This window comes from Salminus brasiliensis, chromosome 8, assembly GCF_030463535.1.
Source record: "Salminus brasiliensis chromosome 8, fSalBra1.hap2, whole genome shotgun sequence".
NCBI lineage: Eukaryota > Metazoa > Chordata > Actinopteri > Characiformes > Bryconidae > Salminus > Salminus brasiliensis.
The window spans coordinates 3,432,354-3,441,258 of record NC_132885.1 but is presented as its reverse complement, the minus strand read 5'-3'; the positions used below and the strand labels follow the sequence as shown (position 1 = coordinate 3,441,258).

At 42.1% G+C, this 8,905-nt stretch overlaps 1 protein-coding gene across 1 annotated transcript in view; it reads left to right on the top strand.

Moving 5' to 3' along the window:
* Positions 1 to 811: 811 nt before the first annotated feature.
* The window catches only part of itprid2 (ITPR interacting domain containing 2), an 83,331-nt gene continuing 75,237 nt past the window's right edge, over positions 812 to 8,905 (top strand). Inside the window, exon 1 of the mRNA XM_072685400.1 lies at positions 812 to 896. The gene's annotated coding sequence lies outside the window, so the exon portion shown is untranslated. The remainder of the gene's footprint in view (positions 897 to 8,905) is intronic.

The window sequence follows — 8,905 nt, the reverse complement described above, 5'->3', positions numbered from 1 at the left end:
GACAGGTGTGTCCAAACTTTTGACTGGTGCTGTAAAGTCTTTTTTAACGGAGAATTAAGGAGAGTTCAATACTTTAAGGACTTCTAAGGATTTTAGACTTCTAAAAGGTTCTCCAGACTCCAGAACCACCAAAGATGGTTCTCCTATAGTCTCAGGCGAAGAACCACTGTTACCACCTTTATTTTTCCAGTTCTACAGAACCTAGCCTCTACAAGAAAGGTGGGAACGGAGATGTCCATCACAATGAGGCACCAAGAAGTGTCAACACAGGTTTCTGACTCACTGCAGCCCTTATCTACAAGCTCAGGAATGAATAAGTGAAAGATCAGACAGCCCCAGACTTTCTCCTGGCTGCTGCTGTGCTGCTGGTGGTGCTGGTGGTGGTGGTAATGCTGGTTTCTTTTCCCACCCGTTTTCCAGAACCCCCCCTCCCCTCCCCTCCTCTGGTCCAGTAGGTGTGCCAGTACGCCCCACTAGCCAATCCTAGTCCAGCATGCAAGACACAAGACACTGTCAGCCAATCCTCTCGCAGGACTTGACCAAGCACCAACCACCAATGCCCATGCAGTAGACGAGATCGTTCGCCAATCGTGGCGAAGGACACCAAGAACCAGCGCAGGACGCGTGGCCCAAATGGCCAGTCCCCACGGAGAAGGCGGGACACCACGGACTAATCCCAACGCAGAAGGCGGATGCATCCAGCCAATCCCAGCACAGATGGGTCTGGCCTCCCTGGAAGCGGGTGGGAAGTGAAACAGGGCGCTTTTCTGCGCTCCAGTGTCCGGAAGAGGAAGCGCCTCCAGTTTGGTGAAGTTTGGTGGACAGCTTTGTGGCGCTGCGCTGGAGTTTCGCCGCCCTGCAGACGCTCAGACAGCAGATCCAGCTCTTCAGGCATGGTAAGCTCTCGGTGTTCTGCCTCCTGGGCTCAGCTTTGGGGCTGTTGTTGTTATTGTCCAGCTGTTGTTAAAGTGTGGCCATTCTGCTGTCCCAGTCGCTCTGCTGCTGCTGCTGCAGGCCGTGTGTTGTGATGTTACATGGGGTGTTTAGTGTTTTGTAGCAGTAGGTGGATCTAGATACTTTGAAGCAAACACAGGCTCTGGGTGTGAAGGAGCGTTGGCTGTCCTGAGTCCAGAGCTGCTGCATGCTGTCTGCATGTGCTGCTGCTGCTGCTTCTACTACTACTGCTGCTGCTGGCTGGCTCTGGGTTTTTAAGCCATGGTTGATGAGGGGTGAGGGTCTCTGCAGTCATAAAGCCCCTCAGGAGTAAGAGTGGCTTTTACAGAGTCAGGTTTATGACTGCAGTGATCATAACAGCCCTAATAACTGATAGGCAGTCGATACGCTGTGTAACACAGGGGCAGTGTAAGACCATACAGTTGGAAATGGAAGATTTGGAGGCTCATGGGCCGTGGAGGAACCTCTTAACCTTCTCCAGAAACTTTTGCAAAGACCTAGACTTTGTTTTAGTGAGAGATCTGGCCTGGAGAACCTCTGAGAACCTTCATTTAAAGCAGATCTTGAAGAATCCCAAAAGTTCTCACAGGAACCTCTTAGAGCACTGAGGATCATTTGAGTTCTAGCTGTGCTGTTTGCTCCGAACACTATCACACCCTCCCAATACGTTATTTAGTGCATGTTTATGTTCTTTTAGGCAGTATGACGATATTTCTCACAGTAAAGGAAAGGGTGAGTAATTGTCACTGCTGAAAGAAGACTGACCAGCTTCTGTTTGATTGGTTGTACTGCAGAAAATTGTGGCTATAGCCGTCCTGTGTATAGGAGATTATTCAACTAGTGTTTTTTAAACTGGTGAATATTGTGTGTCAATGTTGCCATAATTATCATATTTTAAAATATTGTGATGAGACTTTTGCCATATCGCCCAGACCTGGTGTTGCCTGCTATTTATGTGACCACCCAGGCACCTCTTAGAGCATGGAGGATCATTTGACTTCTCAGAGGAATCTAGAAGTTCTTTAAGGAACTGCTATTTTTTTACAGTTATCTGTCTGTCTATCTGTCTGTCTATCGTTCTGTCTGTCTGTCTATCGTTCTGTCTGTCTATCTGTCTGTCTATCGTTCTGTCTGTCTGTCTGTCTGTCTATCTATCTGTCTGTCTATCTATCTGTCTGTCTATCGTTCTGTCTGTCTATCGTTCTGTCTGTCTGTCTGTCTGTCTGTCTATCGTTCTGTCTGTCTGTCTATCTGTCTGTCTGTCTGTCTATCGTTCTGTCTGTCTATCGTTCTGTCTATCGTTCTGTCTGTCTGTCTGTCTATCTATCGTTCTGTCTGTCTGTCTGTCTATCTATCGTTCTGTCTGTCTGTCTGTCTATCTATCGTTCTGTCTGTCTGTCTATCTATCGTTCTGTCTGTCTGTCTGTCTGTCTATTTATCGTTCTGTCTGTCTATTTATCGTTCTGTCTGTCTATCTATCGTTCTGTCTGTCTGTCTATCTTTCTGTCTGTCTGTCGTTCGTTTGTTCATTCTGTCTGTCGTTCTATCTGTCTGTGTCGTTCGTTTGTTCGTTCTGTCTGTCGTTCGTTCAGTCTGTCTGTCTGTCGTTCGTTCAGTCTGTCTGTCGTTCGTTCAGTCTGTCTGTCGTTCGTTCAGTCTGTCTGTCGTTCGTTCTGTCTGTCTGTCGTTCGTTCTGTCTGTCTGTCGTTCGTTCTGTCTGTCTCTGTCGTTCTGTCTGTCTGTCGTTCTGTTTATCTGTCTATCGTTCTCTCTGTCTGTCTGTCTGTCTGTCGGTCGTTCTGTCTATCGTTCAGTCTGTCTATCGTTCAGTCTGTCTATCTGTCTATCTGTCGTTCTGTCTGTCTGTCGTTCTGTCTGTCTGTCGTTCTCTCTGTCTGTCTATCGGTCTGTCTATCGGTCTGTCTGTCTATCTAGCGTTCTGTCTGTAATAATAGAGGTACGCTCATTCAGAAAGGTTCTAAAATCTAATAGAACCACATTTAGAGGTTTGTCAATGCGAAGAGCCTTTTAGAAGTTTATAGAACCTTCACAGAGAGTAAAGGTTCTGTACCGATTGAAGTTCTTTCTTCTAGAACCTTTTTATGATGTGAACATTCCTTAAACAAACACTTTCACAACTTTCAAAAGGGATCTTCAGCCTTTTTGTGTTTTTACAGCTTTTATTAATTTGTACAGTTGCTCGAGCCGAGTCTGTAGAGAACCACCGTAAGCAGGGTTCTGATCTGACGCAGGGTAACACGGAGGGCCTGTGTTTTCACAGTCCACCTCAGTAGTAAGAGTGGTTGTGTAGAGCCTGTTTTTATGACCCTAATCATCACAACAGCCACAGCGACGGAGGAATCCCGTTTGAGTGAAGTCTGGGCAGCTTGGGGAAGAACAGCCCAGGGGCTCTGCTGTGTGTTTACACTCTTGCAGACAGTCTTGCTGGACTTGTTTTGGGGATAATCTTTTATTTTTTTGCGCCACATATAACTGCATTGACTCTTCTGAGGTGCTGCACACTGTTACAGTGTGCTTTTACTGCTGGGGGGGGGGGTCTATATTTGTGGCCTAAAAAGTGATCTAAACCTCAGATTGATTAGTTTGCATTATTAGCTATTAGCTAAAGTACAAATGTGTATGCTGTGAGTATGACTTTGTGATTAAAAAAGGGCTATACTAGGCATATTTATTATTATTATTATTATTATTATTATTATTATTATTATTATTATTACTATTGATCTTAGTCACATTACATCTTCATCACATTTACCACATCATATTAGTGCATCATACCAAACTAAAAACCATGGCTATTTTAAGTAACCAATTTTAACATCAAAATGTTTGTTTGTTTATTTATTTACTTATTTATTTATTAGATACTTTTGTATGTCTTTTTAACTGTGGCCATACTGTAGAGGTTAAAGACGCATAACATTAGTTTGAATGGTGTTGTGATAATGTGTGGTACACTCCAACCAACCAACAGCAGTGGGTTCTAGATCCTCCTAACATACTTGCCTTATTATTTTAGTGCATGTTTGTTTTCTTTTAGGCAGTATGACGATATTTATCACAGTAAAGTGTTTTTTGGGAATATATGGTTGTTGGTTTGGGAATATATAATTTTTGCAGCTGAAAATTGTGGCTTCAGCCGTCCTGTGTATAGGAGATTATTTAACTAGTGTTTTTTAAACTGGTGAATATTGTGCGTCAGTGTTGCCATAATTATCATATTTTAAAATATTGTGACTTTTGAGACTTTTGCCATATCGCCCAGACCTGATGTCGTCTGCTACCTATGTAACATGAACGAGCTGCAACAGCTTTTATAAACTGCAGTTTGTGAATATTTTTGAACCATTTGAATGTGAAAAGCTAATGAGTGGGAGGAGTGTGTGTGTATATATATATATATATATATATATACATACACACACGCACGCATACATTTACGGCATTTAGCAGACGCTCTTCTCCAGAGCGACTTACAAAGTGCTTTGCTATTTACCCAAGAAAAACCTTAGCTAGATAGAATAGACTAATAAATCAAAGGATACCTCCAAGCTTAGACATTACTAAACACAAGACAATAAGGTGACCATAGTACTCTAATTGTCCAAGTACTCTCTGAAGAGGTGGGTCTTCAGTCTGCGTTTGAAGACAGCGAGCGACTCGGCCGTTCGGACATATATTCCAGGGGACTATTATTATTATTACTATTGATATCACCATCTTCATCACATTTACCACATCATATTAGTGAATCATACCGAACTAAAAGCCATGGCTATTTTAAGTAACCAATTTCAACATTAAAATGTTTGTTTGTTTGTTTGTTTATTGTAGATATTATTTATATATCTTTTTAACACTGGCCATACTGTAGAGGTTGAAGAGAGTTTTTTGACGCATTAGTGGAACCGCTATTGGTACCATTTTTAAAAGGTTTGGTAATGTAATCATTTATACAAGGTTTTCCACTTTAGAGAAGAACCGTCTGAGCAGGCAAACAAACCATTTAAGCCCCTAAATTAAATCAAATCAAAAATCTAATCAAAGATTATTTGTTATATAAATAGTCATACACGGTACAGCATATATATATATATATATAAATAAATTAAACATAAGTATGGAATAAAGATGTCATATAACCTGAAATGATGTACACACTGAGATAATAATAATGATGATTAAAAAAAGAATAATAATGAGAATTTTTTTTTGTGAATTGCTAAAATTATTATTATTATTATTATTATTATTATTATTATTAATAATAACAATACTAATTAATATAATTATATTATTTATTTGTTTGTAAACAAATAGCACTAGGAGGGTAAGGACTTAACACATGTGTACTCTGATACATGCTAAACCAGCCACCTCCTCTTTTCCACCTGCCACCAATGGGGTATTGCCGGGTCCCCAGCTCCACCACACCAGCTAACAGACGCCTGTGCTGGCCAAGATCCCTTAACAGTGATGAGGTGAGACCGAGAGCGCCATCTACCCACCCGGAGAGAGCATGGCCAATTGTGCTCTCTCTGACTCCGGCTGTTGATGACAAAGCAACATGGCTCGGGATTCGAACCCGTGACCCTTGGGCCAAAGTGGCAGTGCATTAGACCTCTGAGCTACTCGGAGAGTGTGGGTGTGTGTTCAAATATGTATTAAGCTAAACCTCCAGAATGCAAATGAGTAGTTTAGATGATTGTGTGTGTTTTATGTTAATTAGGCGCGCTGTATGTGTAGGGTAGTGTATGAAATATGCAGTTATTTGGGAAGGGAGTGTTTCTCATTCGCTATTTACACTAAGGGGGACTTCAAATACAGAAAAATCCAAAAGAATGTAGAAATCCCTTCAGGATCAGCCCTTTGCTGTTGAAACACCTGCTGAAACCTGAGACCTGGTGGCCTGTTTGATCACCTGAGGGAGAATTTTGTAATTACCAGCAGCACTGAGCAGTTTGCTGCGGCTGTTTTGAGCAATAATGTAATCGTAGTTAATTTGCTCTGCTGAAGTGTGTTAACTCGACCCGTCCTGCCCTGCCCTGCCCTGCCCAGTGTCCCGGCAGTGCTGCTGGTGTATTGATTCCTCAGTTAGTGATATCAGTTAGGTGCATGTATTTGTCTCTGTACTATTTACAGCGAATTGTGAACACACACACACTAGTGAACTAGGGGCAGTGAGCACGCACACCCAGAGCGGTGGGCAGCCAACTCCAGCGCCCAGGGAGCAGAGAGAGAGGGTGATGGGCCTTGCTCAAGGACCCAACAGCTTGCTGAGCCTGGGTACCGAACCCACAACCCTGTCATCAATAGCCTGGAGCTCCAACTACCCCCGAGCCAATACAGTGGCGTCAGAGCTGGGCAATATGACAATATTTTATCGTATCGTGATCAATTTTGTTATCGTGATACTGATACCAATATGATTTTATTAGTGAATATCATTAGTGCTTATCTACATGTTTCATTACAAAGAATGTAATCAGTCTCATTGAATTCAGTGTAGTGATGCATATTTTGAGTAATGATCACAGTACTCAGTATAGGAGAGTATTTGTGTGAGTGTGGACCAAGGAAGGAGAACTCAAGAAATTTGGGCTGGAGTTTTGGGGGGCTTTGAGCGGATGGAACCCGAAGCCCCCTTGCCAGGTAGAGGTTGAGTATGATTGGATCATCAGGAGGACAGGGGTGGTGGTGGGGTGCAAGTTTTCATCACAAGAACGAGAAGGGAGAGGAACGGTTTTATAACGCGTAGTAAATCAGGGGAGGAGTTTGGGCGTGGTCCTTCTCACAAACTTTCAGTTATTACATAACTCCATTTGGTGTATTTTGTCTACTTGACAAAATTACGTATGCACCGATCCGGCTTTTTCAGTTCGATACCGATACAGATACATAAAATTTGCATATTGATCGATACCGATCCGATACTATTGTTGAATTAATAAACCTTATACCTCACCATGTAGGAGAGACTTGAGGCATCAGGATTGACTTAAACATTACTTTACTAAACAACCTAGATATAAATGTACTTAATTTGCCACTAAAATAAACAATTGTGCAGGACACAGCATTCAAATTCAAAAGGAGTCAAATAAAATGTATCAGCCTAAACTATGAAAATAAGTAGCTTCACTTTGTCAAACACACAATAAGTCTTTTTTTTTAAATATTTAGTGTAAACAGTAATTTAAAATAAAATCTAGCACCTGAGAATAAATAAATAACTTGTCAAACATACAAGCAGCAAACATGTAAACATTTAGTTCAGTCTCACACCAACCAGTTAAAGTGAAAGGATCGGTTCCATGGATCTGCCTAATTATCCAATACCCGATCCAGCTAATTTTGGTAATATCGGGTCATTATCCGATCCTAATATCAAATATACAAAATATTGTGATAAGTATTGTATATCGTAAAAAACGTCTTTTAAATATTGTGATTATAAAACTTTTCCATATCGCCCAGCTTTAAGTGGCGTCAGGCCTACTGCCTCCTGAGTTATGAGAACATGACGTCTGCTGGCTTCCTAAAAGGATGCATTGAGCTGTGATTAACAGCCCTGTAAAGAAGTTTAACACCAGTAAAAGGTTGGAACTACGTAGCATCTACGCCCGGTGCTGGGTGATTATGGTTATGTGGTTAACACCTCGAACATCTGCCCATTTGATCTTCATTTGATCCATCTGTCCAAAGACTTTTTTTATGCTGAGGGTTTTCCACAAAACCGTCTGATATAATCGACTGATGAACTGTGCTGTTGCTTTTTTTTGTGGACACTGTATGTCCAAATATTTATGGACACCCCTTCTAATGAATGCATTTAGCTGCTGTGTACACTGCCAATAGAATAGGACTCTCTGGAGCAGATCACCATGGAAGCTTTCGGCACCATGCTGGCTAATGCCAGGCGTGGGCTAGTAGAGGGGTGTAAAGCCCCCCAGCATTGAGGAGCTGTGGAGCAGTGGAAGAACTGTGTTCTCTGGAATGATGGTGGTGGAGCTCCATCCAGTACTGTTGGGATGAGTTGGGGAGTTGGGGATAATGAGGTGGGGTGGTGATCATCATCATCATCCAACATCCTGACCTCACTAACACACTTGTGGCTGAATGCAATCAATCAAATCCTCACAGCAATGTTCCTCCGACATCTAGTAGAAACCCTTCCTCCCTGGACAGTAAAGCAACAAAAGCAGGAGCAGCTCTTTTTAATACCCTTGATTTCAGAATTTCAGAAACATTGAATAAACAGGTGTCCCAATACTTTTGTCCTATTGTGTATATCTGTACATCCCTAGGCACTGGTCCTATCTTTAGAAGATTACCCATGATGCCACAGCCGTCTTTGGCTGGGTGTCCCAGGAAAGTGCCTGGTTATGATGGTCCTCCTCACTTTAGCCATGTCTGTGGTTCTGTGTAGAACCATGACAACTCAAAGAACCATTTGGATGCTTAAAGGGTTCTTTACCTGGTTAAAGGGTTCTTTTGGATTAGAGGAGAACCTTTTGTACTCTTAAAAAAATCAAGGTACTTCAAACGAACCACTTTTGGTTGTGTGAGGAACCATGTGTGAGTCTCGAGGTCTTCAGGGTTCTCTTTACCAATCTCTCTTACAGACATGGTTCTTTATGGAGCCACACATGGTTCTTCAGTGACATCACTCAGTGGCAAGAACCTTTTGAAGCTCCTTGATTTTTTTGGATCCTGGGTGGTTCTTTATGGACCACATGGTTCTATGTAGCATCAAAAATGGTTCCGCTGTCACAAGTGGGGGGAAAAAACCCAATTCATTGGTTCTGTAAGGAACCAAAGGTGGTTCTTCTATGGTATCACACAAGGAACCTATTGGTGCTTCTTGATTTTTCAGATTCTTTGCCTTTTCGGATCCTGGGTGGTTCTTTATGGACCAAATGGTTCTATG